This window comes from Stenella coeruleoalba, assembly GCF_951394435.1.
Source record: "Stenella coeruleoalba genome assembly, chromosome: 5".
Lineage (NCBI taxonomy): Eukaryota > Metazoa > Chordata > Mammalia > Artiodactyla > Delphinidae > Stenella > Stenella coeruleoalba.
Genome location: NC_137150.1, coordinates 81,037,382 through 81,056,938, shown reverse-complemented (window position 1 = coordinate 81,056,938; position 19,557 = coordinate 81,037,382).

Below are 19,557 nucleotides of genomic sequence, written 5' to 3'. Positions count from 1 at the left end.
CATTATAAAGAGATATATTAATATCCTAGTTTCTTAAATGGTGGATGAGGATGCAAGTATGAGCAGAACAGTTTTGCAGACACAAGGAGAGTAGAGGAGTTAAATGATGCAAAGTGAGAGAAACAAGACCCATTGGAGGGAAAAATAAGAGAAAGCTTGGTGGGCTTCACGTTGCAGATGGAGCTCACAGAATGCAAACACAGCCCAGAGGCACAGTCTATTTCACAAGACCCAGAGGAATCAGGCCTTCCCAGGCCAGAGAGAGAAGCACATCTGATGGGGCAGAAAATTATTTGAGACCCTTCGGACTCAATCTATTTCTTAAGATACAGAAAAATATAAATCTGATTGTCTGCCAAATCTTAGACAATAATAAATATTGCATGCAAATGAGAAACCGAAGTAAACGTGGGATGGGATTGGAAATGAGAGGGCAGCCCAGCTTCACGCCAAATAGGAAGGTTTTATCTGCACCATTGTGGATGCACTTAACTTTCTAGTCTTGAACCTTAGCCTATACTTGTAGCCTTCATTTTTTTTTTTTTTTTTTTTTTTTTGCGGTACGCGGGCCTCTCACTGTCGTGGCCTCTCCCGTTGCGGAGCACAGGCTCCGGACGCGCAGGCTCAGCGGCCATGGCTCACGGGCCCAGCCGCTCAGCGGCATGTGGGATCTTCCCGGACCGGGGCACGAACCCGCGTCCCCTGCATCGGCAGGCGGACCCCCAACCACTGCGCCACCAGGGAAGCCCTGTAGCCTTCATTTTTACGTCCATTCTCTCCTTAACCCCTTGTAACTCGGATTCTATCTCCAGCAGAGTGTGATTCTGATTTCTTCCCATTTCTCAGGCTGTTCCAACTCTGAAAACTTCACTTCTGTTCCTCCTGACCTTTGAGGGAGATTATAACATAGTCTCATTGCTTGGTTCCTGCTCTTTGCCCTGTACACATTCAACTTTCAATATGTTGTCTCTGGTCACGACTTACACTTGCATATAAACAACTTCGAGCGTTTAGCTCCAACCTGTTCCCTTTACTGAACACTGGTTCTGCATTTACCACAGCCTTCTAGCTCATATTCTGTTATTACCTACAGCTTATTATTCACCCTCTTTTTCTTCTGTAATACACCTCTGCCCTTAGCCTTTTTAAAAAATCAGTTATGTCGCCGTTTTTCTAATCAGCCAAGGTCAAAATCTCTAATTTGATCATATAAAAAAAAACATCCCCCTTTGACACAACTAGGAGAATGAGGTTGCAAGCAGACTACTCTCACATCTAACCTGTGCATCATACTTTCCCTCTTCTCCTAGTAAAGAGAGAAGTAAATGGGGCTGCTCCATTATTTCTGGGCCATGTTTCTCCCATCCACCCACCTACCCATCCTTACTCTCCTTCTCATTGCCACCATCCTAATTTAGGTCCTATGACTTATTTTGAGGCAATTCACAGACTTTCCTAATTGAAACCACTGTCTCTCACCTTTAGTCTTTCCAATGCATTATTTACATGCTGCCAGATTAATATCCCTAAATGGTTGTATTGCTTTCTAACAAATAACACTTTCACTGGCTCACCAATCTAAGAGGATGCACCTTACCCAGGCATGTCATCTTTTTCAAAGTTTTCATTCATTACGCTCCTACAAAAATCCTTACGTTCTCTCAAAACATATTTTTTTCATTGCCGATATACACGTCTTGTACTTCCCTGCCTTTACGCCATTCATCTCATGGTACCATTCTCTGTGTGTGCCCATAACTTTTTATTAACTTTGAGGCATTGTGCCTCATATAAACTTTAAGTCTTGTTTTCATTACCTCCCATTTTCTCTTCTAAACCTGTAACTGTCACACATGGTCTGTGTGTGTCTGAATTAATGTGTAACGTACAAAAGTAAATGCATATTATTAAACAAGAATAATTTGTCCCAAAGAGCCCTAACACGATGTAAATTCTGAGCCTTACCCTGCCCTTCACTCTTACCTTGAGAAAACATATAGACGTTTCATCATGACCTGAAGGTCAACCCACTCAGGTTCATGGACAATAGTCCTATGTAAACAAACTCAGATGTCTCATCTTATCTTCTTACCCATCCATCAAGCTAAGAATCCTTAAGCTGACACAGATGCTCCCTGTGGCCACCTCCCATGTCTAGCGTTGCTAACCTTGGCAGCCACACCTCACTACATCTCACCTGGTGAGAGAAATGATGGTGGTAGAACATAACCTCAAAGCAGCAGGAACACAGTGTTGGACTTCAACCTGCTTTCTTTGAGATGCAGCTCCAGAGCCATTCACTGAGCAAGGCACCTGCTGTTGGACAGGTGCCCGGCGCCAGGGAGGGCTCATCAACACAGAGGCAGAGCTCTGCCAGCAATCAGAGAGGCTCCGTGCTTCCATCCGTAAGTTAGTTGCAAATATAGCAGAAACAGGAACAAATACACGACTAATCCTGCATGGGCTTGGGAGTGGTGGTGGGATGAGAAGGAGAAAGACAAAGGACACAGAAGCCGATGGGGAGGGGAGCCCTGGACACAATGGTGGGGAACCCAGACTACGGGCTTGAGTTCAGTTTCGGAGGAATCGAGTTTTCATCTGTTAATAAGATTGCTTTAGATGATTTGGGATATTTTCAGTTCTTTACATTTCTATAATTCTAAAAAGGAAAGTATCAGAGAAGAGAGAGAAGGAGGGAGAGAAAGCGCCCTCTTGACTGGAACCAGGTAGACTCGCCCATGTATTCATTTCTACAATCTTCTATCTTCAACATACGTTATCTTAATAATTAATCAGGAACAATTATACAAGTTTACCACTCCCTTTCCTTCTTTCTTTCTTTGGCCCCCTCCTTCCTTTCTTCTTTCTTTCTTCTTTGTTCTGTTTCATTTCAATACCAGCCTTAGCTGCCATCAGAAGCTCAGTGGGGCTCTATGGAAACGAATCCTGGAGGCCCCTCTTCTTTTTGTCAAAACAGAAAAGAGGTTATGTTGAAGGGCAGCCAGGAACTTTGGCACTGGCCAGAGTGAGGATTAACAAGAGATGAGAGCAGTGAATGAGGCCCAGTCCTCAACCTGGATCTAGCTCTTTGCACATCCCTCACCACCCCCATGTCATAACCTGCCACCACCTGGGGCTGAGCATGGCCATGATAAACTGTGGAAAACAATGCATCCGTCAGCCAGGCCTGCACTGCTTGCCTAGGACCTCCTGATCACATGCCCTGCCTTAGAAGTAGTCAAATGACTTCATGAAACTCCTGTATCTCAAACATCTTCTGATCTCTTTCTCTAGATCAGACATGCTTAAGCCCTAAACATGACAGTTGAAAGAAAGGAAAATCCTAACCTTAGTTCATTAGCAAAACATCGCCTTTTCTCTCCTTTTCTGCTCACGTTTTACCCAGCATCACTATCTACTTGGCTAAGGAATGTGCTTTGTGGTAGGCCTTTCTGGATACCGCTAAGCTAGAGCAGAAATGACAGAAGATTCATATCTTAAGTAGCCTTGGGAATGATGGTTGTGTGTACCTTAGGGTTACTATCTAGGAAATGAGACTATCACCAGAATTAATGAAGATTATCATCATTATGACCCCGTTTCTGTCATGAATCCTTGCATATCTCCCTCACCCAGCATGCAGTTTTCTGTGTTTCCAGAAGGGAGGAGGTGGGATATACATGGGTGTGTGTGTGTGTGTGCGCGCGCACACACACACACACACACACACACACACACGTTTCCTTCCAGAACCCACCCCCCACTCCCATGTAGGGACCTGAAGACGGTGATGACTGTGGCAAATAGACTCCTGCCTGGGAAAGAAGTCTCAGGAGGCTCTAGGAAAGGAGATTTGGGCTAACTTGCCAACCAATCTGGTCGCTTCAGTCAAAGGTAAGCCCAGTCTTTTCCTCCAATGTTCCTTCCCCATGCCTTTTCCAAACTTTCCGTCCTTTACTCCACGACATAGAGGAGGAAATTGCATGGTTACAAGGAATTCACTTATGTAACAAATACTGTGTGTGGTGACATTGGACACCCACAGGTGAATTATTTGCCTCATTAACTTGTACTTTCTATAAGGTCAAGATAGGGATATTCCAGGAAGCCCATGATCAGTGGTTGAAGAATGGGAAACGTAAGCTTACAGCAGTAGATAATGAAGACCATAAAGATGATGATGATAAAGCAGAAGCTAAACTTTTTTCAAATATTTACCACATGCCAGGCATTGTCCTGAAAGCTTTGCACGTATAGCTCTAATAACCTTATGATATAGACACACACACATAGACACACAAAGATGAGATTCAAAACCATGTTCATTTGCATCCTTTGAACCCATTTTTTAAAAATATTTCACTTATTTATCATGTGGCCAGTGTATGATGCAATTTAAGTGTTTGAGAAGTACAGTTATAGAACTGGACAACCAAAGTTCAAATTCTAGCTCTCGTTCTCACTGTTTATGTAAACTTGGAAAATTCCTTAACTCTCTACTACTCCACTTTCATCTTACAAAATAAAATATTAACATTCACCTTACAGGTTATTGTGAAATTTATATTCATCACCCCACAGATCTTGACACAAAATGTCAGATTTGGGTGCTCAAAATTTTTGGTTTCCATCTAGCACCCAGATCTTGATTTCTAATATAATTCCACAATCAAAGGAACCAGGGTTCCTTGAAGAAATGGCTCATTCTAGGAATGGGGCAGGAAATACTCAATATGAACCTGGAATACCTTACAGCACTTGAAAGAAAGGAATAGCTAACAATCAAACCAACCAAAACCCCACAATGATGGGTATATGGTCAAAAGAGACAACTGAATGACCTCCCAATAGCCAAAGCTACATAATTTAAACAACAAAATAAAACAGTATTAGATTATAATCCAAACATAAATATCCATGAGTCCATACTGTTATAAATGATTGCATTATTAATACATTGTGGAGAATAGAAAAATTTCATGTTCAGAAAAGCTGCAAATCATTTATACGGATGCCTTACCTTCAAGCAGATGGAATATGACTTCCTATTCCTTAAGTGCGGGCTGTGTACAGTGATTTTCTTCCAAAGAGGACAGTATGAAAAGGGGAAAACAACAGTCATTTTACAGTGGAGAAACCTGCCAAACACTTCCTGAGCCAGGGGATCAAGGTCAACATCAACAACGATAAGTCGTGTTGATAGTATATGTGTTGAAAATGGTATTTTGACATGATGTGTTGAAAATGGTACTTTACCTCTGTGGTTTTCTTTTCCAAAATCCATAACCCCAATCTTTGAGAAAAATATCAAACAAATTTCAACTGAAGCATACTCTACAAAGCATCTGACCAGTATTCCTTAAAACTGTCAAGGTCATCAGAAACAAGGAAAGTCTGAGAAATTGTCACAGTCTAGAGGAGCCTAAGGAGACATGACTAAATGCAATGTCATGTCCAGATGGGGTCCCCAGAACAAAATAAAAAGGACATTCAGTACAAAAAACAAGGAAATCTGAATAAAGTGTGGACTTCAGTTAATACTAATGCACTGGCTTGTTCATTTTGACAAATGTCCCACACTAACATAAGATGTTAACAGTAGAGGAAAATAAGCATGTGGTATTTGGGGAAGTTGCTGTATTATCTTTAAAGTTTTTATGCAGATCTAATAATTCTCTAAAACGAAAGCTTTAAGGTGGCAAATATTTTTAAATGTTGGATGCCTTCTCTTCTTTTATAACAACTGATGGATAATTGTTAGTGCAAGGGAAGCAGAGCAGAGGTGCTAGACTTAGGCAGTGAGGGTAGCTGTGTATTTAAAGGGGCCTCACTCTTTATTTTCTCATGACTTCCCAGAGTCCCTAACAGGACTGGGCAAGGGCACCTCAGTTAAAAGGGGGTCTCTTTGACCCTGCGCCTGGGAAGACTACGGTGACAAAGTGGGGTTAGGAAAGGTTCTGAAGAGCTTTAACGAGGAAATGTGTTTTTCTAAGGGTTCTGCACTCTGGACATGGGTTGCTCTAGTGGACCATGGAGATGTTATTTTGTTTCTTTCAAACAGAAATCATGGAGTCCCACCACACACTCAGAAAGGTCCCCAGGCTACCTGTGGACAACTTCCGCTCACCAATATACAAAGGGATTGCCTGAGGTGGGCAAGGTTAAATGGGAGAGCAGAGAGGAGCTGGTGGGAGAGGGGGCAAAAGGGAAGTGAGTCCACTGAGGAATGGGGAGAAGACAACTCTGATCCTCTACTTCAGCAATGACAACGATAAACATCCCAGCTCAGGGACAGCTCTCTGCCCGGATCCCTAGAACACGCTAGTGCATTTCCAATGTCCTCATTCCCCAGGTCTCTGTATCAGCCAAAGACAGATGGTCTGTGACTGCCAGGTGATCAGAAAAAATGCCAAGTCAAGGAAACCTGTGGAGTAAAATGATGTGGTAATTCCAGTTAGCTGAAGGATGAGGCTCAACTGGCAGAGCTGGGGAGGACCGTGCTATACACGCAATAGCTCTTTTCCACTGAAAAGTATGTCTACAAGCCCAAAACTAGCATCTTTCAACCTCAGCCTCCTCCCACTCCCATTTCTGGAGCTATCAGTAGGCAAAGCCCATATATTATATCTTGGGCATGCAAGCTGACTGTAAAAAAGGCAGGGCTGACTTGTGTCTGTTGTGTGGAACACAAGCTCTATTGGCTTCTGTCTTTCATCGCAAGAGCTGAGTGCTCAGACGTTAAAGCTGTATCTCAAAGAAGTTACGCTAACGTCTTAGAGAATTTTTTTTCAAACATAGACTATGTAGTGCACTCCACAACTATTAAAACCATCTTCTGCATCGACTTACCACTAATCATCTCTTCTCCACCTTCAATGGCACGCGATTATAGAGATGACTAAGGTCCTAATAAGAAGGATTAAGTCCTAGGTCAAGAGAGCTAACTTGGGAGAGATGGTGGTAAAAGGAAGGGGGAAGGAGTGGCAACAAGTGCAACATAGAAGACTGGGAATTCACAGTCCAAATAGCATATTATGGCAGATTTGGACATGGAGTTAGAAGTTTTCAGAGTCTAGAGATAAAATGCCTCATCTGTCAATTAAGTGGTATCCAGGCGTGTGACGCTCTCGCATGAGCTCAGGGCTTCCAAAACTTAGGGAGCCTCCTGTGTTTCCACTTGTTGAACTTCCCTGGCTCCATGGAGGCCTTGTCAGATTCCAAAATACATGCCTCTTCGTGCAAAGCCACAGTATGACGGAGACGCAGAACAGTGGGGACAAATGAAGGAAAAATCTAGGTGTTCCTGTTGGAATCCAACCTCCCTTTCTGCCCTGTGAGCCAGACAGCCCTCAAGTCTTCTCTCATCCCTTATACCCAAGTGCTTGGAAGAGGTATCCAAGGATGGCATCCTTACTTTCTCTCTCATCTCCTTTTCATCAGTGTGGCTATGACAACAGTCTCCTGGGATTCCACTTATCCCCCGTGTAACCCATTTGCTCAGAAACCTACCATAGCTTTGTTCTCATATCAAGTCTCTTCTCCCTCCTCAGACTGTCTTTCAATGGTTTTCCTAACCTGGCCTACAGCTCTTTGCTCCCCAGGCAGGCCCTCCCTTCTCAACTCACCAATCAGCTCACTGTCCCTAAACTACGGCAGGCTGTCTCCCATAACTGTGTGCATGTGATCCCTGCTGCTAGGAATGCCCTTCTCCTCTTCCTCTTTCTCCAAGGCCTGATTCTCATGTTGTGTATGGTGTCCAGAAAGCATCCTTGAGGACACAATTCTATTATTTTCAATTATTTCATGAAGGATCTTGATTATTAATTTATATCTCATCTTGTTCTAAAGAAAAATTCAGATAGCTTCACATTTTAGTATTTCTTTAGCAGTAAAAAATGTTAAGTTGCTTGAAGGACACAGACTATGTCTGTGCTTCATTGTTACCTTCCAAATCCTAGGCCCAAAGTCGGGAATGGTGAAGGGAATGGACTGGTTGGCAGTGGATGGAATCCTTCAGGGTAAAGGGAGGAAGTTCTGGAATCAACCTACATGGTCAAATACTGGCTCTTCCACTGTGCAGGCACCTACCTTGTCCCATTACTGGCAGGGTTAAATGAAATGTCACACAAGGCACTTAAAACAGTGCCAGGCACCAAGCAAGTACTCATTCGTGGGCAGCTGTTCTTGTGGTTTGTGTTGTTATTATCTTCACTGCTCTCATGTCCAGTAACAAGTCTAGTCAGGGCATGCATGCGTTCGAGACCTTGCTTCCATCACAGGCTCATTCCTGATCCTTCCTCACACTGTGACTTTCCACTGCTGTTTTTGCTGAGACATGTTTCACCATCATCACCACACTGCCCTGCCTTTTTCCATTCTCCTATCTTTGGAAAATGGTTTCTTCCAAAGGGCAACGTTGCTGGATTTGTCCATCGTTATCCAGGGCAAAGAAAGACTGGCACCAGAAAGGTACTCTTCGATGGGGGCGGGCAGGATGATTCATCCAGGCTTCCCCAGGGAAGCCCAACCACCTGGTGCTTTGGCTTCCCAAGCCATCATCATATCCGGAGAGAGTCATCCTGTAGGCAGACACGTGTATGCTGCATGGTGGAAAAAGTTATCAATGATGCCAATTAAAATATTGGTATTCCTTTTTTTTTTTTTTTTTTTTGCGGTACACGGGCCTCTCACTGTTGTGGCCTCTCCCGTTGTGGAGCACAGGCTCCAGACGCACAGGCTCAGCGGCCATGGCTCATGGGCCCATCCACTCCGCGGCATGTGGGATCTTCCCAGACCGGGGCACGAACCCGTGTCCCCTGCATCGGCAGGCGGACTCTCAACCACTGCGCCACCAGGGAAGCCCAAAATATTGGTATCCTGAGTTATAAAAAAAAACCAGAAACAATCTTATACTGTCTGCAGTCATCTCAAACATACCTTTTAAGCCACACATCCCTCCTCTGGGTAGACAAATGACAGTTATTGCTCAGAAACATTTGGGGGGTCCATTGTGAGCCAAAGACTTAAGTGCTCTTCTGCCAGCTGTCCTTACAGTATGTGTCGTCTGGCAAGGTAGTGTTTATCTGGTTACCCTGTTATCAAGGTGGACACTGTCTATTTCTCCTTGCTAGGGAAAGACTAAACTCTGAAACATTAAATCCCAGCCATTCAACTTCTGACACAGTCACACACAAGCCTTGTATTATCATGACCGCTCTATTGCGCCAGTCTTTATCATTTGCTCTTGCCCTGAGTTTTCCTCTATTCCCCTTTCTCATTTCAGCTCTTATTCTCACGTCAGACAGGTCTGGAAACATCCAGACCTGAGACCAGCCCTCCAGGAACATGTGAGCAGCAAGTCCATATGGAGAGGCTGGCTCTCTCCTCTCATTCGCTCTCACTCACCCCTCCCTCTGCCCACACTTTACCCCCAGTGGATTGTGTTGAAAGCCTGAAACAATACTGGCAAGGTCACACTGTTTGATTCTGCTGTCAGTTTAAATTATGTCTCAGCTTTTATATCTAAATCAAAATACAAGAGAACAGAAAAAGAGAGACAGCAAAGAGACATGGCAACATCCTACGGCGAGTGGAGAAATGACATTTCAATTGGCCAATTGATCTGTTCCCTTGACAGCTGCCCCCCTTGCTCACCCCAAATCATTATTTAACATACATAAACTCTGAGCCCACTCCAAGCTCTCTGTGGATGGAATGTACGCCTTCTTCTGGAGGGGAGGGGAATAAGATATCTTCTATAATGGTAAAAATAGGAACATTATTTTAAGATGATGATTTTTATTAATAAACTAATTGATCATTTAGATTAAAAGCAAGCTATTTATTCTCTGAACTTATGACTGCAGTGGACTACAATTTTCTAAGTTCTTATAGAATATGTGTGGATTGTAGTGTCTATATTTTGTTCCATTTAGCAATAACCAAGACAAGATTTTAAAACAACATTCCACTATTGGGCTGTGTCTAAATAACATTTTCTTGAAGCCAAGGGTAAGAAATGGCTGATCTGGTGCCTATGGCGGTTCTCCATTGGTCCTAAATTTTACATACCCCTATTCAACAAAGGATAATTCTTTTTGTTTTACAAGAGAGTTGATGTGGAGCCTTTAACTGAAGAGATTTCACAGAGGGTTCCTTAAGACAACTGTCCTTTAGTCTTTTATAACTTCAAAACATAGTACAGTCCTTGTAAGAAAAGTTGACAGAATTTGGAACAAAACTGTTAAGTACTATATAGTCATGAGATAAAACCACATTTAAATATGCTATGAATTGATGTCTTCCTAATGATATCACCATCACATTAAAAGGGTTACAGCTATTCTTTTAAATTCTGAGATTGTTCCCCATTAGAATAAATAGTTCACTAGGTTTGTAACCTTTCTTGAATCTATTTTAAGCTGAAAAATGTTTTTAAATCCTTATAGTGGGCTCCATTTTTCGTTTATCCTCCAGTAGTATTTGGTTTATTCTGATCCAGCCTTGACACATACCAGCATTTCCCAAAGGGGGTTTACATTAAAAGAGATGGACTGCCTTGAAATAAGTTATAATTAGTTAAAAGTCAGATGTCCTAATTCCGTTTCCACTCTACTACTGTGTGGTCATTAACTGACAAGTTTCTAAAGTTCTCTGAGCCTCAGTTTTGTTTGTTTTGTTTTTCAATCTGTAAACTGGAGTTACCACTACCTGGCACAGGTACTTTTCAGTGTTCGTGAAGGCTAGAAGTGTGATAACATGGCATTGCTTTTTATTTAGACGATTGTAAGATCTTAGGGTCTGTTGAGGACTGTGGCTTTGTGTACACCATGTACTCACCTTCTAAGCTAACAGGCACCTTTGGTCTCAAATTCTGCAAAGACAACTTCCCTTGAGGAAGCATTACTGCATATTTTCATTAATTAATAAACTTTTGCTTTATGCCCAGTGAAATTATCAGTGGTTATAAAGACCCTGGTGGTACTGTAGAAGCAGAATGGTTGGTTGTTACTTTGAAAACCCTCTTTGGGGTAAGAGGGTTAGAAGTGGTCAGTTCTTACAATCCCCCACCAGAGCGGTAACAATAGAAGAGACCTGTTACTCTCATGTCCCCTCGGTTCCAACAGCAGGAGAAAAGCTGACTTCACACCCACACATCTACTCCCTCCACCTTGGGCTGTAACAGTGAAATGGTCACTTGTCAGAATGTGTACCAGATCTCTCAGGAGCACCGTACTTTAACTGTCTTTGTCTCTCTGAGACTGAATATGTTTAGTACTTGTAACCATCAGGTGGAGAAGTACAGCTCTCTGCTGAATATATTAAGTATCAGAATACCATGACGCTGTATCTTCATTCAAACTTACTCTTAGATCTTTCTTCGGTTCTCCCAATCAAAAAGTCATTGTTTCAAATAGGCTTAGAGTAAAAGACTGTTTCACAAGTTGCTCTTCTTGCCTAACTCAAAGCTGAAGTGGCGGAAAGGAGGAAAGTAACTCCAAGAAAGTGGCATAGTGTATATTGAAACTTGGTGACTTACTTATATAATGTAACTACCCATTTTTGCCACATAAAAGACTAGGTCTTTTATTCAATTCAACATTAAAGGGGTGGTCACCTTGATAAGAAAAATGAAAAAATGGGTTGGGCCTTACCTCTCTTCTCTAAATCCAGGGTGAGCAATTCCCAAAGGCAAGACTGGGCTTGGAACAGGGTGTTCGGTCACTGTGGGGAGGCCATTGTGTATGGGCTTTTTGTTTTATGAATGTTCTTTGTTTTCGTTTTTTGGTAAACCTTCATTAAAATCTCCTCCACTATGGCCTTGACTCAAAGATCAATCCTGAAGATGTGTTGTGTGGTAGCTGGCCATCAGGACTAGTATAAACCCTTACTAGTCCCAGATCTACTCCAATAATAGGTTGTAAGAATTCCAACAGTGGCAGATGGAGATGGGTCACTGGGGAATCATTTTACAGATGACATCCAGTTCCTCAGTAGAGAATCTGCTCAATGTTATTTAGCCTAGAGATACAGAGGAAAACACTCTGCTTCTTTGCATCACCCCCATGCGGCCATCAGCTGTGACATCACTCTGCAAAATCACTTAGGTTCTGTGGACCTTGTCTCTCACCAGGAGGCTCTTTGCAGTCTCAGCATCCAGCTGCCTCTGAAGGCCAGTGGCTGTGAGATCAATGCTTCCCTCAAGCTTTTTCTTAAAGCCCACATTTGGGCTTTTGCTGTTCAGATAGATGCCAGTGAAGTCCAGCTCATTTTCAACAATATTCGTAGGCTGAATATTTCAAGGCCCTCCAGAAAAACAAGGATCAAGTTTCAGGTTAGGTCCTGATGGCATCTGCCTTTTCCATTCTTGATACCCTCCATGATACTTTGGAGGTCCAGGTGGTGGAATGGGTGCCTCGTATCTGTTGATGCTAACAGGGTAGTCAGAGTGGTGAACTCACAGGCTGCCACCTCCAGGTAAACCCCAGGCAGGTTACTGAAAATTACTGACCTACCCACAGATGGAAAAGCCACCAACTCAATATGAGTGTCACCAATTTTGCCACAGTGAAACCTCCTGACCTGCCAACATCACCACATACTGAGGTGAGGAGTGCTCACTGAGGGTGAGCAATGTGGCGTGAAGCTCTAACGCATGTGCCCTCTTTCTACCGAGGTGAAGTCATCTCAGTCCAGATCTAGTCAATCCCAGCTAAGCAGCTGGCCATCGAGATAAACCTTGCAGTGGCCAACCTGGTGGAGGCCTCCCCTCACACACACAGAGGCAGATCCAGCTCTGGTGGGGCCTGGAGCTGATACAGTCCTTTACATATTTCAAAGACTCTATTTAAGAATACATAATTAGGTGCAAAAGCACACAGAAGTCTTAACCCATTGCAGCTTAGTGATTAGGCTTTTGCAACTTTACAAAATCACATGACCATGAAAACGCATCGTTAGGGCCCCTCCAGGGCTTTGGCAGAGCACCATGCAGGAGAGGGGGAGAATACATGAAGCTTAAGCTTCCACAGCTTTAGGGCAAACTGGCCTTTAAATGCATCTTCTAAACTTAAATGCTTTTGGGGGGCAAAAGAAAGACTTATCTAAGCATGAAAATATATCATATAATGAATATATCACATAAGGAACCATATAAATCAGGTACTGGACTAAGACTTGCAGTATTTGATTAGACAATTCCATTTTTATTGCGTGCCTGCAACAATGCGCTAGCTGAGCTCTACACTGAGGAAGGTTCACAGATGAGGATGAACTGCCCCTTACCTATGAGGAGTTCAGAGTATAGTGGTGGAGTCAAGCATACTTTTTAAGTAATCCAGCAGATGAACAAGTAATAAAGCTCTGTTAAATCAGTTCATTTGACATAGGTGATCTATGAAGACTTCTCTTAAGAGACAGATTCTGAACTGGGCCACAAATGCTAAAATATATTTGCTAGCACGTGTGGGCAGAATAGCTATTGGACAGAGAGGCTTGGTAAACCAAAGCCTAGAGACAGGAGACGTAGATCATGTTCAGGGAATAAACTTGTATCACCAGAAATAAGATCCAAGGATGCAAAGGACAGAGGGAAGGAGAGAGATATCTGCAATGGGAAAAGAGAAATGAAAGATTAACCAGAACTGAACTTTGGAGAACTTTGCAAACACAGAAATCCAGTTGTTTATTCTTTCCTGTGGACCACATGAAATCTGCAAAGTTGGTTTGAAAAACTAAATTGTGTTCAGTATAGGGTTAAGTGGAAATTATTACATGTAGAATCCTTGTATCTGTGAAAACATTGGTAGGTTTTGGAGTAGAACAGATTTGCATTGGAACCCAGTCCTACTAGAGTGGTCTTGGGGAAGTCGTTTTTAATCTCTTTTAGCTTTATTTTCCTCATCTAACTGGGAATAAAAACTTATTTTGTAGCGTTGCCATGGGATAGGGGGTTGGTTTGAAAACATATGCACTTTGGACAGCAATTCTGAGGGTGGCAGGGACCAGTGACTTGAGACTGCTGTAATGATCTGATGAGGATGGTAAAGGCCTCTGCAAGGATGAGACTGTGGGAATGAAAAGCAGAGAATGCATGTGGGATGCAAAGAACAGAGCTGAACAGAATAGCTAGATGAGGGGAAACAGGCAGAGAGGAGAGGGAAATATAATAGAAAACTAAAGTTTAAAGGTAAAGAACACAGTGGCACTCTTAACTGAGGTGGAAGTTATCGAAGGAGGAAGATGGTAGGGAGATGGCAGAGAAGGAAAACATGTGGGATTTATATTAAGCACACAGAATATCCATGTGTGGTTCCCCAGCAGGCATTTAGAGAGACCATGAACTCTACATCCACTGCAAAGAACACTGTTCATTCTCCTCAGACCTGAAGTTGTTTCAATCTTCTCTTGAACTTTTAGGTCCTTCTCTTAACATGGTTCATGACATTTTCCAACTAATGAGATGGCTTCTTCACTCCCTTAAATAAGCCTGTTCAATGAACACCTTCCTCATGGAATCCTCCATGATTATGATTATCTCCAAAGTATTCCAATCACATACATTGCATTATATGTTAAATTGCTTTGATATTCGTGTCATCTTTGTTATTGCTCTCACTTCCTTTTCTGCAGGTTAAACTAAAACTTCCCTTAACATAGGCTGTAAGCTCTTTTAAGAGTACGGAGCCAGATTCAATTTTCTACTACACTTCCAGTAACCAATTCAGAACTCTTTGCAAATAGTGGGTGCTTAAAAATAATCACAAGCATCGTTATAATAAAAGCTAATGTTTCCTAAGCATCTAGATTGTGCTAAGCACTGTCACACCAACTACTATCTCACGGCAATCCTACAACATTAGTTTTTTACTCCTATTTAGATGAAGAAAATAAATCGAAAAAAGTTAAAACTTCCCCAAGATCACTCTAGTAGGGCTGGATTCCAATGCAAATCCATGCTGCAAAAAGCCCACCCAACTTTTCACAAAGATATAAAAATTCTATAGGTAATAATTTCCACTTCACCCTACACTGAACACAATTTAATTTTTTTCCTAAAGAAGACACTTTAATATCTTACTATGTCTCACTGTTGCACTATATACAATAATTATCTTATCCCACAGATGTACAGAGACATTTATTGTGACATTAATTTAGAGATTAATAGAATTCAGCTTAATGGTATATTTTATGTACCAGGTTTGAAATAAGAGTGAACATTACAGGAGGGTTATACCTAAGTAAATGAATATTTCCTGGCATATTATGCTACAAAATTCTTGTGTAAGTCAGTTGTTTGTATATATTCCCATTAAAATTACATTGTAAATAACTAATGTCTTCCCCTACATTGCTTTATTTTCACCCATGATGTATGACATATAACTTATAGCATATAGTAGTTACTTACATATGTTCCCTGTCTTTCCTTCCCTGTCCAACATAGACCATAAGCTTTCAGAAGGCAGTAGATCATGTGCCTTGCCTTCATCTTAATATATGACCTCAATATCTAGCACTGCCCTTTACTCAACGTACAAATCTACTCCTCCATTTGTCCTTTGATTCATTCATTATAGTATGTCAACTATAGGCTAGGCACTGGATGGATGCTGAAGATAAGGTGAGTAAAAGAGGCAGGTACTCTGCCCTTATGGAGCTTATGACCTGATGAGAAGGATAGCAGATATTGACAAAACTATGGTTTTAACTATGTTAAAAATTGTTGCATGTGCTATAAAGAAAAATTATGAGGAATGTCAAAAGCATAAATAAAAGAGACTTAATTAAGTGTGAGAAGTTAGAAGTGGACAACAAGCTCCAAATATGTTTCCAATGTGAATAAGGCAAAATTAAAACTATTATCTTTCATCTGTAATCTTCATCCAACGTTGTTGATTTTGTTCAAAAAGTATTTTTCTCTTATAAAATAGATGATTACATGTTTTCTTCCCCTGCTTGCATCTTTTCCTTTATCTCCTCTCTCCATGGGTTATTCTACTTTCACTCTTTTGAGAAATGATTTCTATTTTGGTATTGATTTTGAAATCATGCATGCCCAAACTTTCCTTCTCCAAGCATCCCTGTATCTTCAAACTTTGTTCTTCTTAATAGAGCACGTTCATCCAACACACACACACATATAGGCTTTCTACATGAATGGCAATGACTAGCACAAGTCTCTGTGCAATAGATTCTTGAATAAATGGCAGCATGGAGAAGAACTAGGTATGAGCTATAAAGTTCTGGACCCAGAGAAAAATCTAGTACAGCTTATATCTAAAAGGAGCTGGACACCAGGTCCTTATTTTAGGAATGAAGAATGAACATTCCTTACTAGACCCCAGTGCTTTGTACACAGTTTTGTTAGCACTTACTTTAAGATAATATAATTTTTAATTTATTTGTCTTTTCTCCTCTACGAGCTCTCTAAGGACCAGAATGGTTTCCAGTTGTTTGTATCCCTAGTACTTAACACAACAGCTGGTTCATAATAAGTGCTTAAAGATATTTGTGAGGGGAGGAGAGGAGAGGCGAGGGAGAGGGAGAGGGAGAGGGAAGGGAAGGGAAGATGAAGGGGAAGGGAAGGGAAGGGAAGGGAAGGGAAGGGAAGGGAAGGGAAAGGAAGGGAAGGGAAGGAAGCAACCTCAATAGCAATAAAGAGTTAAAGGATTTGAGTCAATAATTAGGCAACTCGGACAATCTTTACGGATCACAGATGTATCTACTCAGAAATGGCTGATTTGATTATCTCCAAATTTCTTCTAGCATTGTATTTCATGGCTGTGAATGTGAGGGGGGTGTATGTATATGCATTTTTCATGGTGTGTATGAATAGCATTGCTGTGTAAGTAAAAAGCAAAACATACACAAAAATTGATGACTGCTTTAACAAAAGGTTTGATGCCATTTTTGTAATTAATCAATATTTCAGATTTTTTCTTTGAAAATCTGTAGTGCATAAATCCTGACTTCACTTGTCAGAATTCAATAATCTAGAAAGGGTCTATTAAAATCACAAGCAAGAAAAGGAAAAGAGAGAGAAACCCATTTATTGTAGACTTACACTGAGCAAAGCACCCTGCCTAAGTTATCTAAAGTAATTCTCAAGACAACCTTCTTAAGTTACCATCACCCTTTTCTGACTGAGGAAACTGAGGTTCTGCAACATGAAGCAACGTGCCCAGCCTACAATGCTAATGAAAGACCTGCCAGTCTGATCTGGTTCTGTTTGACACTTAAAAAAAAAAAAAAATGCTCTTTCACTATGCAAAACTGCATCTGATGATAAAACACAAGCTTTACATTTTCTTTACATCACAAACCACGTCAATAAATAGTTTACATACGCAGGAACACTGTTTCTCAGGCTTTTCCTTCAAAGTATCCTAGAGACAGAGAGGAGAAGAAACGTGTGCCTTTGGGACTGGCTGTAGTCATCTGATGCATCTGCTGTAGAGACCGTAATGTTTGAATCCATGTGTTCCTTCAACATTAGTACATGATTTTATTCTCTTACATAAGAGATGTAGGTTTGTTTTAATATAGAAACAACAACCCCCTTCCTTGAAATCAGAAAGTAAAACTGACACTCCAGGCACTTGCGTCCTGTTTTTCAATGGCTCACAGAGCCCATTCACACTCTGGGACACCACTAGGAATATTCACATCTCCAGTGAACAGCCATAGCCCGGGTATTTCATGAGACATAGGGAGTTACAAGTATTTGCCCATGGCCAGGCTGAAGGATGTCTACTCTTCTTGCAAAAAATTCATTTTATTCAAGTGTCCAAAAACAGTGTCAACTGGTTTCTTGAACCTTAATAAATAAGGGCCCTTGATCATTTTCTTTTCTCTCTCTTTTTCTTGGAAGAGAGAGGGTTTTTTTTTAAGTCTTAAACATAGTAAAAGATGGAAATTAATATTGTGGAAATCTTGGAAAATGTTTCAGAGTATTAGAAGTTCAGTTATCCCCCTTGTTTCTACTCATCTAAATATGAAAGCTTTGAAAACTGTCTTTTTACCATGGATATATTTTCTTTAATTCAGTGGATCCTAGACTGTCAGAGCTAGAAGAAATCTTATCATTTACTCCAACCTCTTTTTCTATATGTGAGGGAAGTGAGACTCTGTGAATGAAAATAACTAATCCACTGTGACAGAACGAATTGGGAGTAGATCCAGGCCTAGAACTCAGCCCTCATGCTTCCCACCCAGGGCTCTTAGCAGAGCAGATACTTCCAATATTAGTCATAACTGGGCTTTCTAAGAGAATATTCGACCTCACTTTTGAATTATATTTGGGCAAACTTCTGAATTAGAACCAAGACTTTATATTGCCAGTTGGACAAGATTCAGCAAAACACTCAGTTGCCATTTAGAAGCTGAGAGATATAAAAGAGGCCAAGATGGGTTGGAAATGCCTACTCTCATTCCTATCAATGAGTTGGCACGGTTCACGAGTGGCAAAGTCTGTTCTCCAGCAGAGCTGAACTCGGCAGTTTCACTGGCTAATCCATTGCTTTCTAATTTGATTTGATAAACAAAATCCAAAGTGAATTATATAATATCAATTTTAAAAGAGTATGCCATGGATTTAGATGTTGCTTATCTAACCCAATGTGCTGTCTAACCTCAGTACGAAGTTTACAGTTTTTATGATTGGATTAAAACAAATAAGTAGTAGTGGGTAGTGGGCTCAATAAGTTTTTGTCTTGTTGTTGTGAAGATTAAATGAGTCAATACATGGAAGCCTTTTGAGCAGTTCCTGGCACATATTATGATCACAATAACTGTTTGTAAAGGGAGTATTTTAGGTTCAAGTGCTTGAGTAGAGAAGGACAGAGTGATGACACTTAGAACTAGGCTGTAGATGAATCAGAACTGTTTCAAGGGGCCTCCGGGAATTTTCTGCTCTCTTTCTAGGATTGTTCCTCAGCTCAGATCAGTTCCTCAAACTCCAGGAAGAATTACATTTACATAAAACACCCAAATGGCCAAAGGCATCTTCTAAGACACCAGGAATTCAGAGACATTTCCTACCTGAACTGCAGTTCTGCTCGCTTAGCAAGGTATAATTGCAGAAAATTATCTGAGACTTCTATACCTACAATACCCACTTATGCAAAACCCTGAGGTTACACCGTAGTTTTTAAGTAAAGAGCTCAGAAGCTCTCCTAAGATGATTCTTGCTAGTCTCCTCTTAATTGAATTAGTCAGTTAATAGAATCAAATCACCATTTTCTGCAGTGACTGCAATCCCTGAAATTTATTATGATTTGTCCTTTATTCTGGACCTTTTGAGTTTCTGCAAATCAAAACTGGTATCATCAAACCGAATTCTCTTTTATCTTCTTCTGAAGATAAAAGGGGAAGAAAAACACATAACCACTAAAGTTCACACCAACATTTAGATACATAGCATTCACATACTTTAATGGAAGATTTTGTTTATATTAATATAGTATCACGTTCTTTCTTGGTTTCCCATGGCCTTGATGAAATTACCTGAGAAGCTCATCCCTGCTAAGTTTTTAGGCAGATACATTAAGAATG